Raw genomic sequence first — 12,770 nt, forward strand, 5'->3', positions numbered from 1 at the left:
CTTCAAAGTCGGTAAAAATGGAACCTTTATAGCAAGTAAATGAAAATAATCAATAATAAAAGCAGGCGATAAAATCGGTGACATAAATGATAATATGGCTGAAAATTGTAGAACTTACAACATAAAAAGAAACGTTCAAAACACTCTGAGCAGTATAGGACTTAACAGCTGAGGTCATCAGTTCCCTAGAACTTAGAACTACTTAAACCTAATTAACCGAAGGACATCACACACACCCATGCCCGAGGCAGGATTCGAATCTGCAACCGTAGCAGATGCGCGGTTCTGGACTGAAGCGCCTAGAACCGCTCCGCGACCGCGGCCGGCTAAAACATAAAACATAGGGTTGGCGATGCTAATAAAAAACACAGGGATCAGACAGGTAAAATAATAGACAAATAATTAAACAACGCGGCGACAGTCTGGTTTCTGTTAGCAAGAGATATAAAAATCACACCCAGCACAGCATGATTTCTGTTGGCAACACTTTGGAAAGACGCACAACAGTGAACACTCACTGGAACACTGCACTAAAAAGATGTGCACAAATATGACACACAACAGACAAAGGCAGATGGGGGGAGGGGACCTGGACAGATGAGGGGAGAGAAAAAGGGGGGGAGCAGAGAAAAAACGAAGAGGGGAGGGCGACAGAGGGTGAGGACTCATAGGGGGGGGGGGGGGGGCAGGGCAGACGTGAGAAGGAATGGATTGGGTTGGGTTGTTTTGGGGGAAGAGACCAAATAGCGAGGTCATCGGTGTCATCAAATAAGAGAAGGACCTGGAAGGAAGTGGGCCGTGTCCTTTCAAAGGAACCATCCCAGCATCTGCCTAGAACGATTTAGGGAAACCACAGAAAACCTAAATCAGGATGGCCGGACGTGGGATTGAACCGTCGTCCTCCCGAATGCGAGTCCAGTGTGCTAACCACTGCGCCACCTCGCTCGGTCAGGGAATGGGGGATGGCAGCGGAGTGAAATGCAAAAGGACTCGGGATAGAGAAGGGAGACAGAGAGAGGGTAGGCAGGGAGAAAACAGGATGGAAGGGGGGAGAGGGATCCCAGAAAAAAGGACAGAGGAAGGGAGGGGAAGGTGAGGATCTGAGTTGATAGGAGGGATAAATGGAGGGAGAGAGGGCATCATCTGGGAGGGGGAGTCGACAGAAGTCACCTTGAGAAAAGAGATGAAGGGTGAAGAGATGGAGGATAGGGGGGACACAACGGTGAAGGTGCAGCAGAGGGCAGGGGTTGCAGGGGAGAGGAGCAACCAGGGGATGAGGGGGATCAAGATGGCAGGAGGTGTAGAGGACACAGATATGTTCGAGGAATAGGAGCAGATGGGGGAAAGGAATCAGGTCGTAGAGGATCCGTGTGGGGGACAGGAGGCGTGTACAGAAGGTGAGGTGGAGTGCATGGCGCTCGAGGATCTGGAGGGACTTATAGAATTTTGGGGGATGGATATCCAGGCAGGACTGGCATAACAGAGGATGGGATGGATGAAGGATTTGAAGGTGTGGGGGATGGTAGAGGGGTTCAACCCCCATGTCCGGCCAGAGTGCAAGTCGCTTATGCATCGATCTTATTATTAACTAGCTGCAGTGCACAGCGTTTCTCAGGATATTTAATAGTCACCAAACAAAGTGATTGGCCCTGTGCCTTGTTGATAGTGACAGCAAATGCATGCCGTATGGGAAACTGCAATCGCTTTAAATCGAAGGGCATATTTAAATCACTGGGTGTCAACGGGATGCGACGAATGAGTACGTCTTCACCTGTATCAAAAGATGATTACCTTCGCCATCTGTTGTTTCAAATTTGGAAATTTGTGGTAGGTTCCTATGGAACCAAACTGCTGAGGTCATCGGTCCCTAGGCTTACACACTACGTAATCCAACTTAAACTCACTTACACTACGGACAAGACTCATACCGATGCCCGAGGGAGGACTCGAACCTCCGACGGGGGCAGCCGCGCTAACCGTGGCAAGGCTCTTCAGACATGGCAGCTACCCCACGCGGCCCTCTGTTGTTTCATATTACGATAAGTATCTCATAGTGTTTTTGCAGAAATCAGCTTCTATTGTTTCAGTTCACTTTTCACTGATCCATGTTGGGCTGTGTTTGAGCACAACTCGAACTGTTGGAACACTTTACGCCGCAGTTCGAGAGATTTCGGGTTCTGTTCGATCTTTTGACCAGCCTCCGATCTATTGACTTCAATAATTTTCCTCGAGACATTTGAGTCTCATCTTTATCTACGATAATGAATTAAAACTAGTGCCGTGGCCAGAGCTTGAACCCAGGTCTCGTTGCATACTAACGCAACAATGCTAGCCCTTACACCACGAAAGCATTATAGCTAACATTGCTGCGCTAACTACCCTATTCCAGTGCCCTACCAAATAGAAAATCGCGACCACGGGCGAGAGTGGGCTGCCCATTGCGACTCTTTCCTTTAGTTTATAGTAATCTCCATTCATATTAGTCTCCATGAAATAGAAGATACATGTTTATTTCTTACTACAATAGTGAATCCGTAACCATAGAACATAATTTTTTTTTTAAAAAAAAGGGGGTTACTTTACCGGTTTCAACGAACTACGCCGTCATTTTCAAATGTAGAAAATCAGTTGGAGAATATATACATCTTACAAAAGTTACGGGAAATAATAGGACCAGGCAAATTTCTCGTACGTTTTGTAATATGCATGGTCATAATTCTCATTATATTTTCTCCAACTGATGTTTTACATTTAAAAAAGACGACCTAGTCCGTAACCCCGTTTTTACGGAAAAAAATTTATGTACTGTGACAATGGCTTCACTATTGCAGTGTAAAATAAACATTTATGTTTTTTTGGTCACACTCCTTACGACAATTATGTAGGAATATAGAAACAGAAAATACATAAAAGCCAGGATATGCCTGAAAAGCTCTGTGCTCTACTCGTCAAATTTCCGACCAACAAGCTCCAGTCAGTCTCGTAGAGGCAACCTAGTGAATAACGAAACGTCGTCAAAACTCACCAGGATGTCTGAGTCTTTCATCTTGAAGCTGTCGAGGCGTTTTACGAAATTCACAGGAGGAAGTGATGAGGGCATTTACCCACATAATGGCTTAGCATTTCCGTCACATATTTTGCAAGCAAACATGTATGTGCCCTAATATTGCTGACAATTGGGCACAACAGCATCCCATCTTTGTGGACTTGAGTGAGTCCATAAAGTCTTGCCGGTACAGGGCCCTCTCTGCTAATCCGCGTCCTTGAAAGGAGCCCTAATCTTTTTCTCCACCTTCTTTCTGGGATCAGCGTTGATCAGCCTGTATGAGTCGTCATCTAGCAGGCTCTGCATCTTCTCAATGTAATCCTTGTTGGAAAGAATAACAATAATGTTTTCTTTGTCAACAGGTAAGACAGCAATGTCAGGGCACTCTCTCAGTTCCCAAATCGCCGCTCTCTCTCTGGCAGGGTGGCGACAGGAGGGGCTTCCGGCCACCATCTGGCACTAACATCGTCAAATGCGTAGTAACAAGGCCGACCCCGCGTTGGAGTTGGACAAAGGCCCAAAGAAAATGATGACGAAGAAAATAATGATCAATAATTACTTTTGCTCAATGAGGTAGCATTAACGCGGTGAAGGTTACAGATTCCTCATACGAGGTGCATTCAAGTTCTAAGGCCTCCGATTTTTTTTTCTAATTAACTACTCACCCGAAATCGATGAAACTGGCGTTACTTCTCGACGTAATCGCCCTGCAGACGTACACATTTTTCACAACGCTGACGCCATGATTCCATGGCAGCGGCGAAGGCTTCTTTAGTAGTCTGTTTTGACCACTGGAAAATCGCTGAGGCAATAGCAGCACGGCTGGTGAATGTGCGGTCACGGAGAGTGTCTTTCATCGTTGGAAAAAGCCAAAAGTCACTAGGAGCCAGGTCAGGTGAGTAGGGAGCATGAGGAATCACTTCAAAGTTGTTATCACGAAGAAACTGTTGCGTAACGTTAACTCGATGTGCGGGTGCGTTGTCTTGGTGAAACAGCACACGCGCAGACCTTCCCGGACGTTTTTGTTGCAGTGCAGGAAGGAATTCGTTCTTCAAAACATTTTCGTAGGCTGCACCTGTTACCGTAGTGCCCTTTAGAACGCAATGGGTAAGGATTACGCCCTCGCTGTCTCAGAACATGGACACCATCATTTTTTCAGCATTGGCGGTTACCCGAAATTTTTTTTATGGCGGTGAATCTGTGTGCTTCCATTGAGCTGACTGGCGCTTTGTTTCAGGCATCCACGTCTCATTCATTGTCACAACTGACGAAAAGAAAGTCCCATTCATGCTGTCGTTGTGTGTCAACATTGCTTGGCAACATGCCACACGGGCAGCCATGTGGTCGTCCGTCAGCATTCGTGGCACCCACCTGGATGACATTTTTCGCATTTTCAGGTTGTCATGCAGGATTGTGTGCACAGAACCCACAGAAATGCCAACTCTGGAGGCGATCTGTTCAACAGATGTCATTGCCCAAAACAATTCTCTCCACTTTCTCGATCATGTCGTCAGAACGGCTTGTGCAAGCCCGAGGTTGTTTCAGTTTGTTGTCACACGATGTTCTGCCTTCATTAAACTGTCGCACCCACGAATGCACTTTCGACACATCCATAACTCCATCACCACATGTCTCCTTCAACTGTCGATGAATTTCAATTGGTTTCACACCACGCAAATTCAGAAAACGAATGGTTGCATGCTGCCAAGTAAGGAAACGTCGCCATTTTAAGTATTTAGAACAGTTCTCATTCTCGCCACTGGCGGTAAAATTCCATCTGCCATACGGTGCTGCCATCTCTGGGACGTATTGACAATGAACACGGCCTCATTTTAAAACAATGCGCATGTTTCTATCTCTTTCCAGTCCGGAGAAAAAAAATCGGAGGCCTTAGAACTTGAATGCACCTCGTATAGTCCACCCACTACACACATAAGTTGTGCTTTGTCCCGTATATCGCTGATGATAAAAGTAGGACATATACCTAACAAACGCTAAATATCTCAATAAAATGTCTTCTCGATGTTGTAGATAGTACGTACAATAGTCCAGAAATGGCTACATTACCCGCTTCGAAACAGATGAATTAATTAATTTACAGCACGACACAGCAGTAACTACATGAGGGCTACTATAGCGCTATACACAGAATTATTATTATTATTATTATATTACTATTTTGGTCTGTGCCCAGACGTAAAGCATTAACAGCCTAGAATCTTCCAACTCCTGCCAGTTCAGAAGTATGGAATGCAGCAGTCAAGTAATATACGAAGAGTAAGTATAGTAAGTATAGTACACACATTTTAACTTGGTTGTATTTAAGTGGCGTCGCAGGTTGCAAGTCAAGCAAGTGCTGCAATGGAGAGGAGTAATACAGGGGAAGCATGTTTTGTAACAGTGTCCACCCTCACTGTAGATAGTTAACTTTCTTATCTGAGAAGGAGTTCTGGGTAGCACTTAACCACTGGTAACATTATAGAACACGAGCAACATTGATGCACTCTGGTGGTCGTTCAATATGTCACAGAGAACAGCAGCTCTACGTATCCGCCGATGGTGTGTACGTGTACTATGTTACGTTGACATTCAACCATGTCTTATGGGTGCTTCACTTTTTGTCAGACACCCGATGCGGTGTGGAAAGTATATAAGTGGAACAGAGATGAATGGGGAATTATTGCAACAACGATACAGTCCGCAATTGAGGACATCCGCTGATATAAGTGACTTTGACAAAAGGCGGACTGTTATGGTCCGGCATCTAGTAAGGAGCACCTGAATAATGGCAGGACTGGTCGATTGTTCACGTGCTACTGTCGTGAGCATCTATGGAGAGTGTTTGAAGAATGGTGAAAGCGACAAGGTGTTGGACGTCCAAGTCGTCGTAGAACGTGAAGATCGAAGACATGCCAGTTCTGTAAAGCAGGATAATTGGCCATCTGCGGCAGATCTGACGACAAAATAAAATTTTGGTGACATGGGTAACATTCATCTGAATTTCAGTGGTGGCTGTGGTAGTAATCAAAGGCACCATGATAGCTGTGGACAGCATGGACACTGTTGCAAACAACCTGCATCCCTTCTTGCTTGATGTCTTCCCTGACGGAGGTGACATCTCCCTGCTGGACAATTGCCTGTGTCTTGGTCACCAGATTCGCCTAATCGGAAACCAATGGAACACATCTGGGACGCTATCAGGCGCCACCGCTGGGCCAACAAAACATTTTCCGTGACCTGTGCGTAGATATCTGGTGCCACATACCTCCAGAGACGTACCAAGGGCTTGTCGAATTCATGCCATTCAGAATCGCTGCTATACTGCGATCAAAAGGAGGCCCAACACGCTATTAAATAAGTGATGAAGACGTCCTGGACCAACAGTATGTACATCTAGTTATCACATATTAGTACACTGTGCTATTGGTGCACTAACTTTAAAAACACTGTGGAAGGTGAAGCGTGACTTGAGTGCAGAAAAGTACTACAGTAAGGAGAACAGATGCGAGACCATCGCAGCAACCACTTGACATAAATGCAGAAAGTAATCAGCACAGTATCACCAAAAACTTCTACACAAGAGCACATCTTGTGGCAGTACAGCAGTTTCTTTTTCCTTTTTGTATGTAGGGATATACAGTGTGATTGAGTTGCCGCTACTTAAGGGTTTTATGCAATCCATAACGCCTTCAAAAACCACGGACAAGATTTTTGTATTCTCTCGCTCGTTATGTGTAAACTATTAGTCCTACATAAATAAATGATCAACACCTTTTTGTAGGAAATTTAATGTAGAATTTTGTACTGGGATATGCTTTCCCTGGAGGCCACGGTTTTCGAGATATTCAAGAAACAAGCTTTTGAAGGTCACTTTTGTACGTTATTCTGGCATAACTCGAGAACCGTGTCCTCCAGCGAAAACGTGCCCCAGCACAAAACTTAACTATGTTAAATATCCTACAAAAAGGTCCTGTTCATTTTTTCTATAGGACTAAGAGCTTGCGTGTAGTGAGCGAGGGAATATGAAAATCTCTCATGTGATTTTTAGACGGCATTGCGGGTTGCATAAAATCCTTAGGTAGGGGCAGCTGAATCACCTCGTATACAGGGGTCCATTGATCGTGGCCGGGGCAAATATCTCACGAAATAAGCGTCAAACGAAAAAACTACAAAGAATGAAACTCGTCTAGCTTGAAGGGGGAAACCAGATGGCGCTATGGTTGGCTCGCTAGATGGCGCTGCCATAGGTCACACGGATATCAACTGCGTTTTTTTAAAATAGTAACCCCCATTTTTTATCAAATATTCGTGTAGTACGTAAAGAGATATGAACGTTTTAGTAGGACCATTTTTTTCGCTTTGTGATAGATGGCGCTATAATAGTCACGAACGTATAAGTACGTGGTATCACGTAACATTCCGCCAGCGCGGACGGTATTTGCTTCGTGATACATTACCCGTGTTAAAATGGACCGTTTACAAATTGCGGAAAAGGTCGATATCGTGTTATCGTGTTGTTGTATGGCTATTGTGATCAAAATGCCCAACGGGCGTGTGCTATGTATGCTGCTCGGTATCCTGGACAACATCATCCAAGTGTACGGACCGTTCGCCAGATAGTTACGTTATTTAAGGAAACAGGAAGTGTTCAGCCACATGTGAAACGTTATCCACGACCTGCAACAAATGATGATGCCCAAGTAGGTGTTTTAGCTGCTGTCGCGGCTAATCCACACATCAGTAGCAGACAAATTGCGCGAGAATCGGGAATCTCAAAATCGTCGGTGTTGAGAATGCTACATCAACATCGATTGCACCCGCACCATATTTCTATGCACCAAGAATTGCATGGCGACGACTTTGAACGTCGTGTATAGTTCTAACACTGGGCACAAGAGAAATTACGGGACGATGACAGATTATTTGCACACGTTCTACACTCCTGGAAATGGAAAAAAGAACACATTGACACCGGTGTGTCAGACCCACCATACTTGCTCCGGACACTGCGAGAGGGCTGTACAAGCAATGATCACACGCACGGCACAGCGGACACACCAGGAACCGCGGTGTTGGCCGTCGAATGGCGCTAGCTGCGCAGCATTTGTGCACCGCCGCCGTCAGTGTCAGCCAGTTTGCCGTGGCATACGGAGCTCCATCGCAGTCTTTAACACTGGTAGCATGCCGCGACAGCGTGGACGTGAACCGTATGTGCAGTTGACGGACTTTGAGCGAGGGCGTATAGTGGGCATGCGGGAGGCCGGGTGGACGTACCGCCGAATTGCTCAACACGTGGGGCGTGAGGTCTCCACAGTACATCGATGTTGTCGCCAGTGGTCGGCGGAAGGTGCACGTGCCCGTCGACCTGGGACCGGACCGCAGCGACGCACGGATGCACGCCAAGACCGTAGGATCCTACGCAGTGCCGTAGGGGACCGCACCGCCACTTCCCAGCAAATTAGGGACACTGTTGCTCCTGGGGTATCGGCGAGGACCATTCGCAACCGTCTCCATGAAGCTGGGCTACGGTCCCGCACACCGTTAGGCCGTCTTCCGCTCACGCCCCAACATCGTGCAGCCCGCCTCCAGTGGTGTCGCGACAGGCGTGAATAGAGGGACGAATGGAGACGTGTCGTCTTCAGCGATGAGAGTCGCTTCTTCCTTGGTGCCAATGATGGTCGCATGCGTGTTTGGCGCCGTGCAGGTGAGCGCCACAATCAGGACTGCATACGACCGAGGCACACAGGGCCAACACCCGGCATCATGGTGTGGGGAGCGATCTCCTACACTGGACGTACACCACTGGTGATCGTCGAGGGGACACTGAATAGTGCACGGTACATCCAAACCGTCATCGAACCCATCGTTCTACCATTCCTAGACCGGCAAGGGAACTTGCTGTTCCAACAGGACAATGCACGTCCGCATGTATCCCGTGCCACCCAACGTGCTCTAGAAGGTGTAAGTCAACTACCCTGGCCAGAAAGATTCCGGATCTGTCCCCCATTGAGCATGTTTGGGACTGGATGAAGCGTCGTCTCACGCGGTCTGCACGTCCAGCACGAACGCTGGTCCAACTGAGGCGCCAGGTGGAAATGGCATGGCAAGCCGTTCCACAGGACTACATCCAGCATCTCTACGATCGTCTCCATGGGAGAATAGCAGCCTGCATTGCTGCGAAAGGTGGATATACACTGTACTAGTGCCGACATTGTGCATGCTCTGTTGCCTGTGTCTATGTGCCTGTGGTTCTGTCAGTGTGATCATGTGATGTATCTGACCCCAGGAATGTGTCAATAAAGTTTCCCCTTCCTGGGACAATGAATTCACGGTGTTCTTATTTCAATTTCCAGGAGTGTATTTAGCGACGAAGCGGTAACGTAAACCGGCATAATAGGCACACTGGGCAAGGGAAAATTCACGATGTCTGCGACAAGTGGAACATCAGCGACCTTGGCGGGTTAATGTATGGTGCAGCATTATGGGAGGAAGGATAACTGGCCCCCATTTTATCGATGGCAATCTAAATGGTGCAATGTACGCTGATTTCCTACGTAATGTTCTACCGATGTTACTACAAGATGTTTCACTGCATGACAGAATGGCGATGTACTTCCAACGTGATGGATGTCCGGCACATAGCTCGCGTGCGGTTGAAGCGGTATTGAATAGCATATTTCATGACAGGTGGATTAGTCGTCGAAGCACCATACCATGGCCCGCACGTTCACCGGATCTGACGTCCGCGGATTTCCTTCTGTGGGGAAAGTTGAATGATATTTGCTATCGTGTTCCACCCTCAACGTCTGACAACATGCATCAGCGCATTGTCAATGTGTGTGCGAACATTACGGAAGGCGAACTACTCGCTGTTGAGAGAAATGTCGTTACACGTATTGCCAAATGCATTGAGGTTGACGGACATCATTTTGAGCATTTATTGCATTAATGTGGTATTTACAGGTAATCACGCTGTAACAGCAAGCGTTCTCAGAAATGATAAGTTCACAAAGCTACATTTATCACATTGGAACAACCGAAATAAAATGTTCAAACGTACCTACGTTCTGTATTTTAATTTAAAAAACCTACCTGTTGCCAACTGTTCGTCTAAAATTGTGAGCCATATGTCTGTGATTATTACAGCGCCATCTATCACAAAGCGAAAAAAGTGGTCCAACTAAAACATTCTTATTTTCTTACGTACTACACGAATATGTAATAAAAATGGGGGTTCCTACTTAAAAAAACGCAGTTGATAACCGTTTGACCTATGGCAGCGCCATCTAGCGGGCCAACCATAGCGCCATCTGGTTTCCCCCATCAAGCTAGACGAGTTTCGTTCTTTGTAGTTTTTTCGTTTGACGCTTATTTCGTGAGATATTTGGCCCGGTCACGATCAATGTACCATCCTGTATGTTCTGGACCTAATAAGGACTGTGCCAACACAACTAATTAGCGATAATATAGCCAATAGTTTACTCATGTTCAGAAAAAAAACCAGAACATATTGAACGGTTAGAGATAGGTCGTTAATATTCATAGGACATATAAGTTAGCATGTTCTGCAGAAATGATCAGCATTTCATTCCCCTCCGTTCAGATTGCGTCCTGTTGCCTAGTAGGCACAGAGTCTGCCGAGGGCCCTAATAACTTTTTCGATGGTGGTGGTAGTTCATATGGGATCTAACTGCTGAGGTCATCGGTCTCTAGGCTTACACACTACTTAACTTTTCGCTGAGGAAAACACACACACACCCATGCCGAGAGAGGATTCGAGCCTCCGACGGGGGCAGCCGCACGAAAAGTGGCAAGGAGCCTCAGACCCCGCGCGGCACTTGTCCCATGCGTGACGGCATCTACATCTACTACATCTACATTTATACTTCGCAAGCCACCCAACGGTGTGTGGCGGAGGGCACTTTACGTGCCACTGTCATTACCTCTCTTTTCTGTTCCAGTGGCGTATGGTTCGCGGGAAGAACGGCTGCCGGAAAGCCTCCGTGCGCGCTCGAATCTCTCTAATTTTACATTCGTGATCTCCTCGGGATGTATAAGTAGGGGGAAGCAATATATTCGATAACTCATCCAGAAACGCACCCTCTCGAAACCTGGACAGCAAGCTACACGGCGATGCAGAGCATCTCTCTTGCAGAGTCTGCCACTTGAGTTTGCTAAACATCTCCGTAATGCTAACACAGTTACCAAATAACCCTGTGACGAAACGCGTCGCTCTTCTTTGGATCTTCTCTCTCTCCTCCGTCAACCCGATCTGGTACGGATCCCACACTGATGAGCAATACTCAAGTACAGGTCGAACGAGTGTTTTGTAAGCCACCCCCTTTGTTGATGGACAACATTTTCTAAGAACTCTCCCAATGAATCTCAACCTGGCACCCGCCTTACCAACAATTAATTTTATATGATCATTCCACTTCAGATCATTCCGTACCCATACTCCCAGATATTTTACAGAAGTAACTGCTACCAGTGTTTGTTCCGTTATCATATAATCATACAATAAAGGAACCTTCTTTCTATGTATTCGTAATACATCACATTTGTCTATGTTAAGGGTCAGTTGCCACTCCCTGCACCAAGTGCCTATCCGCTGCAGAGCTTCCTGCATTTCGCTGCAATATTCTAATGCTGCAACTTCTATGTATACTACAGCATCATCCGCGAAAAGCCGCGTGGAACTTCCGACACTATCTACTAGATCATTTATATATATACTGTGAAAAGCAATGGGCCCCCTGTGGCACGCCAGAGGTTACTTTAACGCCTGTAGACGTCTCTCCATTGAGAACAATGGAGAGAGCATCAACGCGTATAAGGCGCGAAGGCGTCCTGTGGTACAGTCACCCATGTTGCATTCTCCTGGTTTCAAAGTTCATCTGTAGTAGTTGGCACTGGGTCACAGATCTGCCCCCGTCGTTTCATCATATCTCACACATTTTCAATTGGCGACAAACCTGGTGATGTGGCGGGCCAGGGCAAAAGGCTGACTTCCTGTGGCGCCAAGAAGGCACGTGTTTGTACAACAACATGTGATCGTGCATTGTCTTGCTGAAAAATGGCATCCGGGGTGTTGTAAAGAAAGGGTACCGCTACGGGTCCCAAGATGTCATTCGTGTAGGTCGCACTGGTCACACTGCCATGTACACGCACCCACTGTGACTTGAGGTTAACGTCCCAAACCGTCTTGATTTGGCGCTGTACCTCGTGTGCGAATGCAGTCACTGTGAAGCCGCACCCCCTGTTTGCAGTGAAGCAAAATGCAGACATCATTTTTAAACAAATAGAACCTCGATTTGCCCGAAAACACTATCCTGTTCCTAGTGACGTCCTTCCATACACCATTGCTGTCTAGCATGTTTCTACACATTTTTCAAAGGCAGGTGAAGAAGTGGACGACGCGCACGTATCCCATGCCGCAATAAACGGCGACGCAATGTCATCCCGGATAGTGTACGACGTGTTACACTGTTTGTGCAACTGTTGTGCCAGATTCGAGGAGGACACGAGTCTGTCCTGTATTGCCATTTGGATGAGGTGGCGATCTTCTCAGGGGATGATCTGGGTGGAGCGGCCTGGCCCATCTCGTCGTGTTCTACGTCCCTCCGTCAACCATTTTCTGCACCAAAACACTTTCTCCCACACGAGCAGCAATTTCTCGGATGGATGCATCACAATCTCTCATGACAACAATGCGCCATCTTTC

General features: G+C 46.8%; 1 protein-coding gene across 1 annotated transcript in view; it reads left to right on the forward strand.

Moving 5' to 3' along the window:
- Nucleotides 1–12,770, forward strand: part of LOC124607321 (protein Skeletor, isoforms D/E-like) — a 341,628-nt gene that overhangs the window by 277,134 nt on the left and 51,724 nt on the right. The gene's annotated exons all lie outside the window — the stretch shown is intronic.

The sequence above is a fragment of the Schistocerca americana genome, chromosome 3, assembly GCF_021461395.2.
Source record: "Schistocerca americana isolate TAMUIC-IGC-003095 chromosome 3, iqSchAmer2.1, whole genome shotgun sequence".
Taxonomy (NCBI): Eukaryota; Metazoa; Arthropoda; class Insecta; order Orthoptera; family Acrididae; genus Schistocerca; species Schistocerca americana.